Below are 19,148 nucleotides of genomic sequence, written 5' to 3' on the forward strand. Positions count from 1 at the left end.
TGTCTCCAAACTCAAGCCTCAAGACCCCAGTCTGTCTCCAAACTCAAGCCTCAAGACACCAGTCTGTCTCAAACTCAAGCCTCAAGACCCCAGTCTGTCTCCCAGCTCAAGCCTCATGACCCTACTCTGTCTCAAACTCAAGCCTCAAGACCCCAGCCTGTCTCCCAGCTCAATCCTCAAGACCCCAGTCTGTCTCCCAGCTCAAGCCTCAAGACCCCAGTCTGTCTCAAACTCAAGCCTCAAGACCCCAGTCTGTCTCCCAGCTCAAGCCTCAAGACCCCAGTCTGTCTCCCAGCTCACGCCTCAAGACCCCAGTCTGTCTCCCAGCTCAAGCCTCAAGACCCCAGTCTGTCTCCCAGCTCAAGCCTCAAGACCCCAGTCTGCCTTCAAACTCAAGCCTCAAGACCCCAGTCTGTCTCAAACTCAAGCCTCAAGACCCCAGTCTGTCTGAAACTCAGTCCTCAAGACACCAGTCTGTCTCCAAGCTCAAGCCTCAAGACCCCAGTCTGTCTCAAACTCAAACCTCAAGACCCCAGCCTGTCTCCCAGCTCAAGCCTCAAGACCCCAGTCTGTCTCAAACTCAAGCCTCAAGACCCCAGTCTGCCTCAAACTCAAGCCTCAGGACCCCAGTCTGTCTCCCAGCTCAAGCGTCAAGACCCTAGCCTGTCTCAAACTCAAGCCTCAAGACCCCAGCCTGTCTCAAACTCAAGCCTCAAGACCCCAGTCTGTCTCTCAGCTCAAGCCTCAAGACCCCAGTCTGTCTCCCAGCTCAAGCCTCAAGACCCCAGTCTGTCTCAAACTCAAGCCTCAAGACCCCAGTCTGTCTCCAAACTCAAGCCTCAAGACCCCAGCCTGTCTCCCAGCTCAAGCCTCAAGACCCCAGTCTGTCTCAAACTCAAGCCTCAAGACCCCAGTCTGCCTCAAACTCAAGCCTCAAGACCCCAGTCTGTCTCCCAGCTCAAGCGTCAAGACCCTAGTCTGTCTCAAACTCAAGCCTCAAGACCCCAGCCTGTCTCAAACTCAAGCCTCAAGACCCCAGTCTGTCTCCCAGCTCAAGCCGCAAGACCCCAGTCTGTCTCAAACTCAAGCCTCAAGACCCGAGTCTGTCTCCCAGCTCAAGCCTCAAGACCACAGTCTGTCTCCAAACTCAAGCCTCAAGACCCCAGCCTGTCTCAAACTCAAGCCTCAAGACCCCAGTCTGTCTCAAACTCAAGCCTCAAGACACAAGTCTGTCTCCAAGCTCAAGCCTCAAGACCCCAGTCTGTCTCCCAGCTCAAGCCTCAAGACCCCAGTCTGTCTCAAACTCAAGCCTCAAGACCCCAGATTGTCTTAAACTCAAGCCTCAAGACCCCAGTCTGTCTCCAAACTCAAGGCTCAAGACCCCAGTCTGACTCCAAACTCAAGCCTCAAGACCCCAGTCTGCCTCAAACTCAAGCCTCAAGACCCCAGTCTGTCTCAAACTCAAGCCTCAAGACCCCAGTCTGTTTCCCAGCTCAAGCCTCAAGACCCCAGTCTGTCTCAAACTCAAGCCTCAAGACCCCAGATTGTCTGAAACTCAAGCCTCAAGACCCCAGTCTGTCTCCAAACTCAGGCCTCAAGACCCCAGCCTGTCTCAAACTCAAGCTTTAAGTCCCCAGTCTGTCTCAAACTCAAGCCTCAAGACACCAGTCTGTCTCCAAGCTCAAGCCTCAAGACCCCAGTCTGTCTCAAACTCAAGCCTCAAGACCCCAGTCTGTCTCCCAGCTCAATACTCAAGACCCCAGTCTGTCTCCCAGCTCAAGACCCCAGTCTGTCTCAAACTCAAGCCTCAAGACCCCAATCTGTCTGCAAACTCAAGCCTCAAGACCCCAGTCTGTCTCCCAGCTCAAGCCTCAAGACCCCAGTCTGTCTCAAACTCAAGCCTCAAGACCCCAGCCTCTCTCCCAGCTCAAGCCTCAAGACCCCAGTCTGTCTCCCAGCTCAAGCCTCAAGACCCCAGTCTGTCTCCAACTCAAGCCTCAAGATCCCAGCCTCTCTCCCAGCTCAAGCCTCAAGACCCCAGTCTGTCTCCCAGCTCAAGCCTCAAGACCCCAGTCTGTCTCCAAACTCAAGCCTCAAGACCCCAGCCTGTCTCCCAGCTCAAGCCTCAAGACCCCAGTCTGTATCCCAGCTGAAGCCTCAAGACCCCAGTCTGTCTCAAACTCAAGCCTCAAGACCCCAGTCTGTCTCCCAGCTCAAGCCTCAAGATCCCAGTCTGTCTCCAAACTCAAGCCTCCAGACCCCAGTCTGTCTCCCAGCTGAAGACTCAAGACCCCAGCCTGTCTCCAAGCTCAAACCTCAAGACCCCAGTCTGTCTCAAACTCAAGCCTCAAGACCCCAGCCTGTCTCCCAGCTCAAGCCTCAAGACCCCAGTCTGTCTGAAACTCAAACCTCAAGACCCCAGCCTGTCTCCCAGCTCAAGCCTCAAGACCCCAGTCTGTCTCAAACTCAAGCCTCAAGACCCCAGTCTGCCTCAAACTCAAGCCTCAAGACCCCAGTCTGTCTCCCAGCTCAAGCGTCAAGACCCTAGTCTGTCTCAAACTCAAGCCTCAAGACCCCAGCCTGTCTCAAACTCAAGCCTGAAGACCCCAGTCTGTCTCCCAGCTCAAACCTCAAGACCCCAGTCTGTCTCAAACTCAAGCCTCAAGACCCCAGTCTGTCTCCCAGCTCAAGCCTCAAGACCCCAGTCTGTCTCCCAGCTCAAGCCTCAAGACCCCAGTCTGTCTCCAAACTCAAGCCTCAAGACCCCAGCCTGTCTCAAACTCAAGCCTCAAGACCCCAGTCTGTCTCAAACTCAAGCCTCAAGACACCAGTCTGTCTCCAAGCTCAAGCCTCAAGACCCCAGTCTGTCTCCCAGCTCAAGCCTCAAGACCCCAGTCTGTCTCAAACTCAAGCCTCAAGACCCCAGATTGTCTTAAACTCAAGCCTCAAGACCCCAGTCTGTCTCCAAACTCAAGGCTCAAGACCCCAGTCTGACTCCAAACTCAAGTCTCAAGACCCCAGTCTGTCTCAAACTCAAGCCTCAAGACCCCAGTCTGTCTCAAACTCAAGCCTCAAGACCCCAGTCTGTTTCCCAGTTCAAGCCTCAAGACCCCAGTCTGTCTCAAACTCAAGCCTCAAGACCCCAGATTGTCTGAAACTCAAGCGTCAAGACCCCAGTCTGTCTCAAACTCAAGCCTCAAGACACCAGTCTGTCTCCAAGCTCAAGCCTCAAGACCCCAGTCTGTCTCCCAGCTCAAGCCTCAAGACCCCAGTCTGTCTCAAACTCAAGCCTCAAGACCCCAGATTGTCTTAAACTCAAGCCTCAAGACCCCAGTCTGTCTCCAAACTCAAGGCTCAAGACCCCAGTCTGACTCCAAACTCAAGCCTCAAGACCCCAGTCTGTCTCAAACTCAAGCCTCAAGACCCCAGTCTGTCTCAAACTCAAGCCTCAAGACCCCAGTCTGTTTCCCAGCTCAAGCCTCAAGACCCCAGTCTGTCTCAAACTCAAGCCTCAAGACCCCAGATTGTCTGAAACTCAAGCCTCAAGACCCCAGTCTGTCTCCAAACTCAAGCCTCAAGACCCCAGCCTGTCTCAAACTCAAGCTTTAAGTCCCCAGTCTGTCTCAAACTCAAGCCTCAAGACACCAGTCTGTCTCCAAGCTCAAGCCTCAAGACCCCAGTCTGTCTCAAACTCAAGCCTCAAGACCCCAGTCTGTCTCCCAGCTCAAGCCTCAAGACCCCAGTCTGTCTCCCAGCTCAAGCCTCAAGACCCCAGTCTGTCTCAAACTCAAGCCTCAAGACCCCAGTCTGTCTCCAAACTCAAGCCTCAAGACCCCAGTCTGTCTCCCAGCTCAAGCCTCAAGACCCCAGTCTGTCTCAAACTCAAGCCTCAAGACCCCAGCCTCTCTCCCAGCTCAAGCCTCAAGACCCCAGTCTGTCTCCCAGCTCAAGCCTCAAGACCCCAGTCTGTCTCCAACTCAAGCCTCAAGATCCCAGCCTCTCTCCCAGCTCAAGCCTCAAGACCCCAGTCTGTCTCCCAGCTCAAGCCTCAAGACCCCAGTCTGTCTCCAAACTCAAGCCTCAAGACCCCAGCCTGTCTCCCAGCTCAAGCCTCAAGACCCCAGTCTGTCTCCCAGCTCAAGCCTCAAGACCCCAGTCTGTCTCAAACTCAAGCCTCAAGACCCCAGTCTGTCTCCCAGCTCAAGCCTCAAGATCCCAGTCTGTCTCCAAACTCAAGCCTCCAGACCCCAGTCTGTCTCCCAGCTCAAGACTCAAGACCCCAGCCTGTCTCCAAGCTCAAACCTCAAGACCCCAGTCTGTCTCAAACTCAAGCCTCAAGACCCCAGCCTGTCTCCCAGCTCAAGCCTCAAGACCCCAGTCTGTCTGAAACTCAAGCCTCAAGACCCCAGTCTGTCTCAAACTCAAGCCTCCAGACCCCAGTCTGTCTCAAACTCAAGCCTCAAGACCCCAGATTGCCTCAAACTCAAGCCTCAAGACCCCAGTTTGTCTCCAAACTCAAGCCTCAAAACCCCAGTCTGTCTCCAAACTCAAGCCTCAAGACCCCAGTCTGTCTCAAACTCAAGCCTCAAGACCCCAGTCTGTCTCCCAGCTCAAGCCAGCCTCAAGGCCCTAGTCTGTCTCCCAGCTCAAGCCTCAAGACCCCAGTCTGTCTCAAACTCAAGCCTCAAGACCCCAGTCTGTCTCCCAGCTCAAGCCTCAAGACCCCAGTCTGTCTCCAAACTCAAGCCTCAAGACCCCAGCCTGTCTCAAACTCAAGCCTCAAGACCCCAGTCTGTCTCCAAACTCAAGCCTCAAGACCCCAGCCTGTCTCCAAACTCAAGGGTCAAGACCCCAGTCTGTCTCCCAGCTCAAGCCTCAAGACCCCAGTCTGTCTCCCAACTCAAGCCTCAAGACCCCAGTCTGTCTCAAACTCAAGCCTCAAGACCCCAGTCTGTCTCAAACTCAAGCCTCAAGACCCCAGTCTGTCTCAAACTCAAGCCTCAAGACCCCAGTCTGTCTCAAACTCAAGCCTCAAGACCCCAGTCTGTCTCCAAACTCAAGCCTCAAGACCCCAGTCTGTCTCCAAACTCAAGCCTCAAGACACCAGTCTGTCTCAAACTCAAGCCTCAAGACCCCAGTCTGTCTCCCAGCTCAAGCCTCATGACCCTACTCTGTCTCAAACTCAAGCCTCAAGACCCCAGCCTGTCTCCCAGCTCAATCCTCATGACCCCAGTCTGTCTCCCAGCTCAAGCCTCAAGACCCCAGTCTGTCTCAAACTCAAGCCTCAAGACCCCAGTCTGTCTCCCAGCTCAAGCCTCAAGACCCCAGTCTGTCTCCCAGCTCACGCCTCAAGACCCCAGTCTGTCTCCCAGCTCAAGCCTCAAGACCCCAGTCTGTCTCCCAGCTCAAGCCACAAGACCCCAGTCTGTCTTCAAACTCAAGCCTCAAGATCCCAGTCTGTCTCAAACTCAAGCCTCAAGACCCAAGCCTGTCTCAAACTCAAGCCTCAAGACCCCAGTCTGTCTGAAACTCAGTCCTCAAGACACCAGTCTGTCTCCAAGCTCAAGCCTCAAGACCCCAGTCTGTCTCAAACTCAAACCTCAAGACCCCAGCCTGTCTCCCAGCTCAAGCCTCAAGACCCCAGTCTGTCTCAATCTCAAGCCTCAAGACCCCAGTCTGCCTCAAACTCAAGCCTCAAGACCCCAGCCTGTCTCAAACTCAAGCCTCAAGACCCCAGTCTGTCTCAAACTCAAGCCTCAAGACACCAGTCTGTCTCCAAGCTCAAGCCTCAAGACCCCAGTCTGTCTCCCAGCTCAAGCCTCAAGACCCCAGTCTGTCTCAAACTCAAGCCTCAAGACCCCAGATTGTCTTAAACTCAAGCCTCAAGACCCCAGTCTGTCTCCAAACTCAAGGCTCAAGACCCCAGTCTGACTCCAAACTAAAGCCTCAAGACCCCAGTCTGTCTCAAACTCAAGCCTCAAGACCCCAGTCTGTCTCAAACTCAAGCCTCAAGACCCCAGTCTGTTTCCCAGCTCAAGCCTCAAGACCCCAGTCTGTCTCAAACTCAAGCCTCAAGACCCCAGATTGTCTGAAACTCAAGCCTCAAGTCCCCAGTCTGTCTCCAAACTCAAGCCTCAAGACCCCAGCCTGTCTCAAACTCAAGCTTTAAGTCCCCAGTCTGTCTCAAACTCAAGCCTCAAGACACCAGTCTGTCTCCAAGCTCAAGCCTCAAGACCCCAGTCTGTCTCAAACTCAAGCCTCAAGACCCCAGTCTGTCTCCCAGCTCAAGCCTCAAGACCCCAGTCTGTCTCCCAGCTCAAGCCTCAAGACCCCAGTCTGTCTCAAACTCAAGCCTCAAGACCCCAGTCTGTCTCCAAACTCAAGCCTCCAGACCCCAGTCTGTCTCCCAGCTCAAGCCTCAAGACCCCAGTCTGTCTCAAACTCAAGCCTCAAGACCCCAGCCTCTCTCCCAGCTCAAGCCTCAAGACCCCAGTCTGTCTCCCAGCTCAAGCCTCAAGACCCCAGTCTGTCTCCAACTCAAGCCTCAAGATCCCAGCCTCTCTCCCAGCTCAAGCCTCAAGACCCCAGTCTGTCTCCCAGCTCAAGCCTCAAGACCCCAGTCTGTCTCCAAACTCATGCCTCAAGACCCCAGCCTGTCTCCCAGCTCAAGCCTCAAGACCCCAGTCTGTCTCCCAGCTCAAGCCTCAAGACCCCAGTCTGTCTCAAACTCAAGCCTCAAGACCCCAGCCTCTCTCCCAGCTCAAGCCTCAAGACCCCAGTCTGTCTCCCAGCTCAAGCCTCAAGACCCCAGTCTGTCTCCAACTCAAGCCTCAAGATCCCAGCCTCTCTCCCAGCTCAAGCCTCAAGACCCCAGTCTGTCTCCCAGCTCAAGCCTCAAGACCCCAGTCTGTCTCCAAACTCAAGCCTCAAGACCCCAGCCTGTCTCCCAGCTCAAGCCTCAAGACCCCAGTCTGTCTCCCAGCTGAAGCCTCAAGACCCCAGTCTGTCTCAAACTCAAGCCTCAAGACCCCAGTCTGTCTCCAAGCTCAAGCCTCAAGACCCCAGTCTGTCTCAAACTCAAGCCTCAAGACACCAGTCTGTCTCCCAGCTCAAGCCTCAAGACCCCAGTCTGTCTCCCAGCTCAAGCCTCAAGACCCCAGTCTGTCTTCAAACTCAAGCCTCAAGACCCCAGCCTGTCTCAAACTCAAGCCTCAAGACCCCAGTCTGTCTCAAACTCAAGCCTCAAGACCCCAGTCTGTCTCCCAGCTCAAGCCTCAAGTCCCCAGTCTGTCTCCCAGCTCAAGCCTCAAGACCCCAGCCTGTCTCCAAACTCAAGCCTCAAGACCTCAGCCTGTCTCCAAACTCAAGCCTCAAGTCCCCAGCCTGTCTCAAACTCAAGCCTCAAGACCCCAGTCTGTCTCCAAACTCAAGCCTCCAGACCCCAGTCTGTCTCAAACTCAAGCCTCAAGACCCCAGTCTGTCTCCAAGCTCAAACCTCAAGACACCAGCCTGTCTCCCAGCTCAAGCCTCAAGTCCCCAAGCCTGTATCCAAGCCTCAAGCCTCTAGACCCCAAGCCTGTCTCTAAGCCTCAGGTCTCAAGACCCCAGCCTCCAGTCCTGCAGTCATATCATGTCCATGCCTGGTTCTGGGGCCCGAGCCCGAGGCAGGACCTAGGTTCTGGGTCCTTGTACAGTCTCTGGCTCGGGGTCCAAACCCAAGTCTGCATTCTTGTCCCTGCTCCTTGTCTGTATCCTGTCACATCCCTACTCTTGTCAAGTGCTGTTCCTTGTACTTCAACGTCTGTGTCTTGCATTTGGGTCTGTTCCCAACTGTGACACATTTAGAGGAACAAAATATCCGGGGCCTCAATATCAATTGAAAACCAATGTTCCCTGCACCAGTTAGCTTTCAACTTTTATTTGGGCAGGCACATACAAACTCTTCACACTCAAAATTTCACTTCTGAAGGCCTCCCGCTTACCAAGTACTCCTTTGCCAGAAAACAGCCTGTCCCAATCCACACTTGTCAGATGCTTTCTGATACCATCAAATTGACCTTTTTCCAATTTAGAATCTCACCCCGTGGTCCAGAGCTCTCCTTTTCCATATTTATTTGTAATCTCATTGCATTATGCACATTTGGATAGCGGTAACAGGATCGATCCGAGTCGGCAGGGATTTATGAAGGGGAAATTATACTTCACTAGTCTTCTGGAATTTTTTGACGATGTAACTGTGAAAATGGACACGGGAGAGCCAGTGGACGTAAAGTACCTGGACTTTCAGAAAGCCTTTGATAAGGTCCCACATAGGGGATTAGTGGGCAAAATTAGAGCACATGGTATTGGGTGTAGACTACTGACATGGATAGAAAATTGGTTGGCTAACTGGAAACAAAGAGTAGGGATTAACAGGTCCCTTTCAGAATGGCAGGCGGTGACTAGTGGGGTACTGCAAGTCTCGGTGCTGGGACCGCAGCTATTTACAATATATATTAATGATTTAGATGAAGGGATTAAAAGTAACATTAGCAAATTTGCAGATAACACAAATCTGGGTGGCAGTGTGGAATGTGCGGGGGAGGTTATGATAGGTTAAGTGAGTGGGCAGGTGTAAGGCAGATGCACTTTAATATGGATAAATGTGAGGTTATCCACTTTGGTAGCAAGAACAGGAAGGCAGATTACTATCTGAATGGTGTCAAGTTAGAAAAAGGGGAAGCATAACGAGATCTAGGTGTCCTTGTTCATCAGTCACTGAAAGTAAGCATGCAGATACAGCTTACTGTGAAAAATGCTAATGGCATCTTGGCCTTCATAACGAGGGGAGTTGAGTGTAGGAGCGAAGAGATCCTCTTGTTGTTGTACAGCGCCCTGGTGAGACCACACCTGGAGTACTGTGTACAGTTTCGGTCTCCGAATTTGAGGAAGGACATTCTTGTTACTGAGGGACTGCAGCGTAGGTTATCAAGTGTAATTCCCTGGATGGCGGGACTTTCATATGTTGAAAGATTGGATCGACTGGGCTTGTATACACTGGAATGTAGAAGGATAAGAGGGGATCTGATTGAAACATGTAAGATTATTAAGGGATTTGGACACGCTGGAGGCAGGAAGCATGTTCCCGATGTTGCGGGAGTCCAGAACCAAATGGCACAGTTTGAGAATAAGGAGTAGACAATTTAGAACGGAGTTGAGGAAAACTTTTTTTTTCACCCAGAGATCTGTGGATCTGTGGAATGCTCTGCCTCAGAAAGCAGTGGAGGCCAATTCTCTGGATGCTTTCAAGAAAGAGTTAGATGGAGCTGTTAATGATAGTGGAGTCAAGGGATTTGGCGAGAAGGCAGGGGCGGGGTACTGATTGTGGATGATCAGCCATGATCACGGTGAATGGCAGTGCTGGCTCGAAGGGCCGAATGGCCTACTCCTGCACCTATTGTCTATTGATGCTTACCAAAAGCTCCAACACATCCTCTTTCTTAATATCTACATGCTCAAGCTTTTCAGTCTGCTGCAAGTCATCACTGCAGTCACAAAGCTCCTTTTCCATAGTGAATACTGAAGGTATTCATAAAGTACCTTTGCTATTTCTTCCGGTTCCATACATACTTTCCCACTGTCACAGTTGATAGGTCCTATTCTTTCATGTCTTGTCCTCTTGCTCTTCACATACTTGTAGAATGCCTTTCGGTTTTCTTTAATCCTGCCCACCAAGGCCTTCTCATGGCCCCTTCTGGCTCTCTAATTTCCTTCTTAAGCTCCTTCCTGTTAGCCTTATAATCTTCTAGATCCCTAACAGTACATAGGTCTCTGAACCTTTTGTCAGCTTTTCTTTTCTTCTTGACTAGATTTATTACAGCCTTTGTACACCACGGTTCCTGTACCCTAACATAACTTCCCTGTCTCATTGGAGCGTACCTGTGCAGAATTCCACACAACTACTGTATCCCCTGAACATTTGCCACATTTCTTCCGCACTTTTCCCTGAGAACATCTGTTCCCAATTTAAGCTTCCAATTTCCTGCCTGATAGCCTCACAATTCTCCTTACTCCAATTAAACGCCTTTATAACTTGTCTGTTCCTATCTCTCTCCAATGCTATTGTAAAGGAGATAGAATTATGATCACTATCTCCAAAATGCTCTCCCACTGAGAGATCTGACACCTGACCAGGTTCATTTCCCAATACCAAATCAAGTACAGTCTCTCCTCTTGTAGGCTTTTCTACATATTGTGTCACGAAACCTTCCTGGATACACCTAACAAACTCTACCCCATCTAAACCCCTTGCTCTAGGGAGATGCCAATGGGTATTTGGAAAATTATACTCTCCCATCACGACAACTCTGTTATTATTACACGTTTCCAAGATCTGCTTCCCTATCTGCTCCTCGATATCCCTGTTACTATTGGGCGGTTTATTAAAAACACCCAGTCAAGTTATTGACCTCTTCCTGTTCCTAACCTCCACCAACAGAGACTCCGTAGACAATCCCTCTTTTACCAACTTCTCCACCTTTTCTGCAGCCGTGACACTATCTCTAATCAACAGTCCCACGTCCCCACCTCTTTTGCCTCCTTCCCTGTCCTTTCTGAAACATCTAAAACCCGGCACTTGAAGTAACCATTCCTGTCCCTGAGCCATCCAAGTCTCTGTAATGGTCACCACGTCATATTTCCAAGTACTGATCCACGCGCTAAGCTCATCCGTTTTGTTCACAATTCTCCTTGCGTTAAAATAGATACATCTCAAACCATCGGTCTGAGCACGTCCCTTCTCTATCACCTGCCTATCCTCCCTCACACACTGTCTCCAAGCTTTCTCCATTTGTGAGCCAACCGCCTCTTCCCCAGTCTCTTCAGTTCGGTCTCGCCCCCCCCCCAACAATTCTAGTTTAAACTCTCCTCAGTATCCTTAGCAAACCTCCCCTCCAGGATATTGGACCACTGGAATTAAAGTGCAACCCATTCTTTTTGTACAGGTCACAGCTGCCCCAAAAGAGGTCCCAATGATCCAGAAATCTGAAACCCTGCCCCCTGCTCCAATCCCTCAGCCAGGATTTATCCTCCACCTCATGCTATACCCATACTCCCCGTACTCCACTTAAACGCTTTTCTAACTTGTCTGTTCCTATCTCTGCTAATGTTGAGAGATAGGAACATGTCATCTAATCCAGGCAATATCCTGGTAAACCTCTTCTGCACCCTCTCCAAAGCCTCAAAATGCTTCCCAGAATGGGTCGACCAGAACTGTATGATATACTCCAGATGTGGTCTAACTAGAATTTTATAAATTTGCAACACAACTTCCTGACTTCTGAACTCAATGCCTCGAATAATAAAATTAAGCATGCGTAGTAAATAATAAAGTCAATATGTGTAGTCACTTCCAGGGAACAATGAACTGGGGCTCCAAGATCCCCGTGCTCATCGACACTCCAAAGGGTCTTGCATTTTTTTCAAACTACCGAGGTCCCAAGATGATCATCACTACTCAGATCTCACTGAGATGTGTGGAATGGGCTGCCGGCGGCGGTGGTGGAGGCGGAAACGATAGGGTCCTTTAAGAGACTCCTGGATGGCTGCATGGAGCTGAGGAAAATAGAGGGCTATGTGTAAAGTCTAGGTACTTCTAAGATAGGAACATGATTGGCACAGCTTTGTGGGCCGAAGGGCCTGTATTGTGCTGTATGCTTTTCTATGTTTCTATGTATCCACGTTTTCTCAGGTCCTGTTGAATTTATTGCCAAGTGCACAAGTACGGGAAGGTACAGGTACAGAGAAACACTGACTTGCAGCAGCATCACAGACACGTGCATTCAGATAACACATGGAACATCAATTATAAAATTCTCTGTCAGCAACAATATTAAAATATCGGTTTTGTGTCATTAACGATACATAATTCTACATTATTTGTCGATAACAGACTTGGATATGTTGAATTTGCCCTCTCAGCTAAATTGATGACCATTTGGGAACAATTGGCCTCAAACACCGATGGTTACAACACCCGCTGGGAAATCCTGCAGGCCGAAGAAGGGGCCCGTTATTCCTCTTCTTTAAACACACAGATAACAGGAACAGGAGCAGGCCACTCGGCCCCTCCAGCCGGTCCTGTCATTGAATATTAGATAGCCCAGGAAATTACAAACCAGTGAGTCTTACTCCAGTAGTTGGTAAGTTGATGGAACCGATCCTGAGAAGTAGGACTTAGAACATTTGGAAAGGCATAATATGATTAGGAATAGTCAGCATGGTTTTGTGAAAGGCAGGTCGTGCCTTAGGGCCTGATTGATTTTTTTTTTTGAGGATGTGACTAAACACATTGATGAAGGTAGAGAAGTAGATATAGTGTAAATGGATTTCAGCAAGGCATCAGATAAGGTACCCCATGCAAGTCTTATTGAGAAAGTAAGGAGGCATGGAATCCAAGAGGATATTGTTTTGTGGATTCAGAACTAGCTTTCCCACAGAAGGCAAAGAGTGGTTGCAAACGTGTCATATTCTGCATGGAGGTCCGTGACCAGTGGTGTGCCTCATCAATCTGTTCTGGGTCCCAGCTCTTCGTGATATTTATAAATGACCTGGATGAGGACGTGGAGGCCCGGACGCACATCGGGATTTGACGTCACTAGTCCGGTATTTTACGTCATAAACGCGCTGCCCGGCCCGCGCTCAGACGGGTTTAACGGTTTGTACTACTGTACTCAATTTAGCTCAGTCCCTCCGCCGCTGTCAACAGAGTATTTACGAGCTACGTTATTCCCAGTGATGCAAATAGAAGTCAATCACTTCTTTACCCCTAATAGCGGAGGTGGGCCAGTCGAGAGGGCGTTACCACCACTGACGATGTCTCCCGCTTCGGCTCCAAAATCCCCCTTAAAGCGGAACAAAACACAGAGCAAATGTCACGGTATTTGATTTATTTCAATTTCCCCTGAGAGAAATTAGGGGCGTTTGTGATGAGTCTCTGTGGCCGGAGAATGATGTATAGCTGAGAGGTAGGAGGAGACCGCTCCGCCCGTTGGATTGATGCCAGTTTCCCGGGGAGGGAGGATTCCCAGCAGAGGGGGGTGGGGTGGATTTTATTGAAAGGATAACGGTGATGTGAGAGGGAGCGGACAGGATGTTTCTCACGGTGGGAACAGGAGGGGCTCATTTGTGGAAATGTCTGAGCCCACGGTGGTGGCGAGCAGAGGGATTCACCACATTGGGGGCAAACACCGATAGACTGTTGAGCTGGAGATGGGGTCAATGGTCCAGACAAATTGAGGATAGGTGTGGTGTTGGGGGGGGGGGGCAAGAATGGACCAGTCCGGGGTCTTATTAGATAAATCTCTCTGAACTTCCACACTGCCAAGAGTCTTACCATTAATACTATATTCTGCCATCATATTTCACCTACCAAAATGAAGTACCTCACACTTCTCTGGGTTGAACGCCATCTGCCACTTCTCAGCCCAGTTTTGCAACCTATCGATGACCCACTGTAACCTCTGATAGCCCTCCACACTATCCACAACATCCCCAACCTTTGTGTCAACAGCAAATTTACCGGCTCTAGGCTCTAGGCTCCGGCCTCTCCGGTTCAGAGGCCGGTTTTAACTTTGCAACGGAGCCCGAGCTGTGGGATCGGTTACTTGCGGTTCCCAGAGCTGGGTGGTGGTTTGGGGTGAAGGGGATCTGCCTGTGTGTGGGTAGAAGTTATGGGTGGATTTCTGGGTGTTAGGTAAGTTGGGGGAAGGGCGTGGGACTGTAGACTTTGGTGGGGAGAATGTGAGTTGATTGGTAGTTCCATCACCTAGGGAAAATTAAGTTGTAAACTAGGGAGGATCTAGTCCATTGGATCAGACGGGATATGTGTCCTTTCAGGAACCAACAATTCACTTTTCACCTTAATTACTGTCGCATCTTGTTATTAACATTGTGTTTGTTACAGAGCCCCAGAATCTCAGGTCTCGAAACAGCTGTAACCGTCATGGGCTGCGACTGCAGATTAGGAAGTGGGGTGGGGTATAAGTGACCTCTGCATTAGAGTGGGACAGGGATTTGAACAGCGTCCTGTGAGATGTAAATGTCCTCACAGTGGGTTCGGATCTGGCGGAATATCTGGAGTTGGCAAAGTGAACGTGAGCAGGGTAGTGTCATGGTCCGGTCCAAGAAGTCTGCATTCCGGTTCACGGTCCGGTCTTTCGATTCCTTATTCTGGGTTTCCCTGTGTTCTCTTGTTCCTTTGGGTGCCTTAATTGAGGCACCTGATTCCCGTTTTGGGCTGGCACATAAATACCTCTCAAACCAAGTTTCCCTGCTGGACTGTTCCCTTCCTCTTCCTTCTGCAGCCTCGCCTGCATGCCTGTCAAGTTCAACTGCCGGAGTGAGACAGGAGCCTTGCCACGCCAAGATAAGAAACTATCTACCGTTGAGTTTGGAACTATCTCTTTGTGTCCCCGTTTTCAGTGTCCATGTCAAAGAAGAGTCCTAGCCCTAGGTCCTGTTCCTAAGGAGGGATCCTGACACTGTGTAAGGCCCTGGCCCTAAGTCCTGTTTCCAAGGAGGGGTCCCGGCTCTGTGTTCTGTGTTCCTGTGTTCCACGTCCCAGGTGCCATGTTCCAGTCCTGTCCAAGTCAAGGCTTTGTGTTCTCGTCCAGTCCAGGAGTCTCTCGTCCAGTCCAGGAGTACCTCAGCAGTTCCCTGGGCAAGTGGCCTCGGCCGTCATCCTGGCCTCGCGTCCTAGAAAGCATCCCGGCCCTACGTCCTAGAAAGAGTCCCGGCCTTGCGCTCCAAGGAGGAGTCCCGGCTCTGCACCCAACAAGCCGAATCCAAGAACCGAGCCAAACCTAGTCCAAGATCCACGTCCTTCCCTGGAGTACCTCGGCCTGCCCAAAAATACCTCGTCCAGTACACATCCAAGGCTCTGAGTGTCCAGTCCACATCCAAGGCTCTGAGCGTTCAGTTTAAGACTAAGGCTCTGTGTTCCTGTGTTCCAAGATCAATTCCAGACGTCGTGTTCCAACCCTGTCCAAATCTGAGGTTCGTGTCCTCATCTAGTTCCGCTTCCTCGCCCCACCCAGGAGTTCCTCGCCCAGCCCGCTGCTGTGGTAACTCGTCCTGTGCTGGAGTACCACGTCCTGTCCTGTAGCCACGTCCTGTCATTTCCAAGATCCTAGTCCCGAGTCCTAGCCTGGACCCGGGTTCCGGTTCTGAGTCAAGACCCAGATTCCATGTCCTTGTCCATGCTCTGGTTTCGGAGTTCCGTGTTCCTATGCCAGGCTCCTCGTTCTTATTTTCCCATCCGGGTCCCATGTTTCTAGTCCACGTCCTAGCCCAGGGCCCGAATCCTAGTCTCGTCCAGCGCCTGTGTCAATGTCCAGCGTCGTTTCTTCCTGACTCACCTTGCTATCTCGATTAACCTAGTCCTGTTACTTCATTGTTTGTGTCTTGCATTTATCTCCGCTTCCGCCATCAACGTCCCCCTTTTAACAGGTAGGGAATAAGAAGAGAGTGTTTTAACTGGGAAAACATAGTCACCAGTACTGGAACTCTTTAGCAGATCATTTCAGTTGTTTATTTTATGATCTTGCAGATACTGACTGAAGAAAGAGGGCTGTTCAGGAAGAGCGTGAGCCCGGAGGGTACGCGGATGTGAGTAAGTCAGACAGGGACAGCGTCTGTGTTGTGGTTTCCTATGCAATGGTGATAAGCCATTTTCTCAAGTGAGGAGTTCGTTGCTTAAGTTAAAGGTCAGGAGCTCCAGGGTTGTGACCTCGGGATTTCTACCCGTGCCACGTGACAGTGAGGCCAGGAGTAGGAAGATTATACAGTTTAATACATGGCAAAGGAGTTCGTGTGGGAGGGAGGGCATAAGATGATTCGATCATTGGGCTCTCTTCCAGGAAAGGTGGGACCGGTACAGAATATATCCACGTACTTGGCCTCCACCGCAGTAGACTCGCTACTCTCTGGCTCAATAAAAATCATCCTTACCTCTGCTCTAAAAAGTCACTCCTCAATTTTGCGGGTGTGCCTGCTAGTTCTGGATACCCCACCATAAGAGACATCCACCCTGTCTAGTCCTTTCAACATTTGGTGGGTTTCAATAAGATTCTCCACGCGTTGCTATAAACTCCAGTGACTACAAGTGCATAGCTGCCAAACGCTGCTTAAATGTTAACAGCGCCATTGCAGGAATCATCCTCGTCAACCCTCTCCAATGACAAAACATCCTTTCTAATATATTCGGCCCAAAACTGTTGACATTACTCCAAGTGCGGCCAGCCTAGTGTCTTATAAAGGCTCAGTTTTAACTCCTTGCTTTTATATTCTATTCCCCCTGAAATAAATGCCAACATTGCATTTCCCTTCTTTACTCGACCTGGAAATTAATGTTTTGGGAGTCCTGCACGAGGACTCCTAATTCCGTCTGCTACTCTACTGTTTGAACATATTCCTCCATGTATCGAAGCCTTGAACAGAATCAAAGACTTTGCTTCTACATGGCATTGATTAGATCAGCTCGATACACCTACAATAAACAGTTTCAAAGAGAATACAACATAAATTCATTTGAAATGACAAGTTTTGGAAACGGAACTCGTGTTGGCTAAACAGCTTTTCACACGCTTGCTTTGAAATTGTAACCGCTGGTTGCAGAAGAGTTTTTAATCTTGATATAAACTGTGGAAAATCTGACACGTACAGACGGAAAACTGCAGGATCACTAACACCGCCACCACCAGAGGAGCGTTACAATGGATCTGATGACTTCTTATTCACTGATCCGAAACACAGATAACGTGCTGATCGGAAATAAAGATCAGAAGCTGAATTAGTCTCACCTCAATTCACCAAGAATGTTCTGTCTCCGTCTGGATATATTTTTCTTCCAATTTCTTACCAGAAAACCAAGCGAAGGATATTTAGTAGCTGTGGGGGAGGGGCCGGTGTTGCTGTTCTGTGAGACTGACAGCGCGATTTCTCTGTTTGCCAACTGCTCCCTATCCGCAGGGCGGATTCCGTCACGCAGACATTCCTCGGAGCAGGGAGCGGCTTCTCTGCTGAAACCAAACAAACCAGTTCTACATTCCACTTCAACTGTGCACAAAACTCGTTTAATATTGTATTTAAGCATTTCTGTTACAGAAAAAAAATGATCTCCCTATGATATAGAAAAGAAAGTTCCCCAATGTCTACAATCTGAATGACTACTTGTTACAACTGCTAGCAGACTTTGTGAGATTCCAGTACTTAATTTTACTTCAAACTCCCATATTTGCAGTTTAAATATCATTGTTAGGATTTAATTAAATAAATCGATCAGCGGCATTCTCCACTGCGACGTCTCGATCAGTAAAACAGTAAAATGTCACGGTCCCTCTGGTATTCTGAGTCCCCTTCAGCTCTTCTGTTGTAGTTGTCATCGGGTCCTACTGTGTGTGTGTGTGTGTGTGTGAGAGAGAGAGAGAGAGAGAGAGGGGGGGGGGGTGGGGGGAGAGGGAGAGGGAGAAATAGGAGAAGGGATCCTGCCCTGGCCCGTGGGACATTTTAGATATCACTATCCGTGCGCGAGTTTCTTTTAACGCAGTTGGTCAACAATTAATTGGCTGAAGGTGTCAGAGCTCCCTTCTCCCCTTGTATTCCCTCCCGCTCCCGACAAAAGCCGAACCCCGCTGTACACGCTCACGGATTTGCAGAATCGGAGACAACATTTGCAGTACCTCTGATGTTGAAACCGGAGGGAGTTCAGTGCGGTCCCGGATGAGAAATGCGCCGACCCTGCGCCGGAATTCAGTCTGCGCTGCTGCTCCCGACCCTATTCGGTTATAGAGTGTCCGTCGCTCATTACAGACAGACAGGTCCGGATGAGCCGTGGTTAATGAGGCAGTCCGCAGTTCTGGTCCCACACCTCCTCCCCAGCCTGGTACAGGTCGGTCAGCGGGAGAGAGGAGAGAGGACTAAGACAAATGCAGCAAACACAGACTGAATTACAGAGGCTGTATGAATGTTCCCTCGCGTTCCCAAATAGTTTCTGTCTGGATTTCCGTGTAGATCTCACTTTTCCTCCTTATTTTTCTGACGCAACCAGCGGGGCGAAGCTTCTCCGTTTTATTCAGCCAGTCCCAGGCTGTGAATTTGATCCAGCCGGGTTGAGGGCTCCACCCTGTGTATGAACGGGGCTGTCCGGCTCAGGGCGAGTTTCAGCTCAAACACTTTGATCAAATAAGCTACACCTACTTCGGGATCAAATTATTTAAGACGTGACAGATCGGGAGGGGTTAATATAGGAGGGGCAGCGTTACCAGTACGAGAAAATGTCATGGCAGTGCTCCGCCAGGACAGACTGTAGAACTTCACTAGTGAGGCGTTGTAAGACCATAAGACCATAAGACAAAGGAGCAGAAGTCGGTCATTCGGTCCATCGAGTCTGCTTCGCCATTTTGTCATGAGCTGATCCATTCTCCCATTTGGTCCCACTCCTCCGCCTTCTCACCATAACCGTTGATGCCCTGGCTACTCAGATACCTATCAATCTCTGCCTTAAATACACCCAATGACTTGGCCTCCACTGCCGCCCGTGGCAACAAATTCCATAGATTCACCACCCTCTGGCTAAAATAATTTCTTCGCATTTCTGTTCTGAATGGGCGCCCTTCAATCCTTAAGTCATGCCCTCTCGTACTAGACTCCCCCATCATGGGAAACAACTTTGCCACATCCACTCTGTCCATGCCTTTCAACATTCGAAATGTTTCTCTGAGGTCTCCCCTCATTCCTCTAAACTCCAAGGAATACAGTCCAAGAGCGGACAAACGTTCCTCATATGTTAACCCTCTCATTCCCGGAATCATTCTAGTGAATCTTCTCTGTACCCTCTCCAACGTCAGCACATCCTTTCTTAAATAAGGAGACCAAAACTGCCCACAGTACTCCAAGTGAGGTCTCACCAGCGCCTTATAGAGCCTCAACATCACATCCCTGCTGCTATACTCTATTCCTCTAGAAATGAAGCCAACATTGCATTCGCCTTCTTCACCAGCGACTCAGCCTGGAGGTTATGTGTGGAACTCAGTAATAAGAAAGGTGGTCATGTTAACAGGGCTCTAATACAAACGTCCCAACAGTCTTAGGGATTTAGAGGAACACATTTG

The 19,148-nt window shown here is 50.1% G+C and overlaps 1 protein-coding gene across 2 annotated transcripts in view; it reads right to left on the reverse strand.

Moving 5' to 3' along the window:
- Nucleotides 1–18,059, reverse strand: part of LOC140207555 (uncharacterized) — a 38,466-nt gene extending 20,407 nt beyond the window's left edge. Inside the window, exons 1-2 of one of the 2 annotated variants that reach the window (XM_072276093.1) lie at nt 17,718–18,059; nt 16,839–17,054 (exon numbers count right to left, since the gene is read on the reverse strand). The gene's annotated coding sequence lies outside the window, so the exon portion shown is untranslated. Of the gene's footprint in view, nt 1–16,838; nt 17,058–17,717 lie in introns of both variants that reach the window. The other variant, XM_072276092.1, reaches the window with a different exon arrangement.
- Between the last annotated feature and the right edge of the window lie 1,089 nt (nt 18,060–19,148).

This window comes from Mobula birostris, chromosome 13, assembly GCF_030028105.1.
Source record: "Mobula birostris isolate sMobBir1 chromosome 13, sMobBir1.hap1, whole genome shotgun sequence".
Taxonomy (NCBI): Eukaryota; Metazoa; Chordata; class Chondrichthyes; order Myliobatiformes; family Myliobatidae; genus Mobula; species Mobula birostris.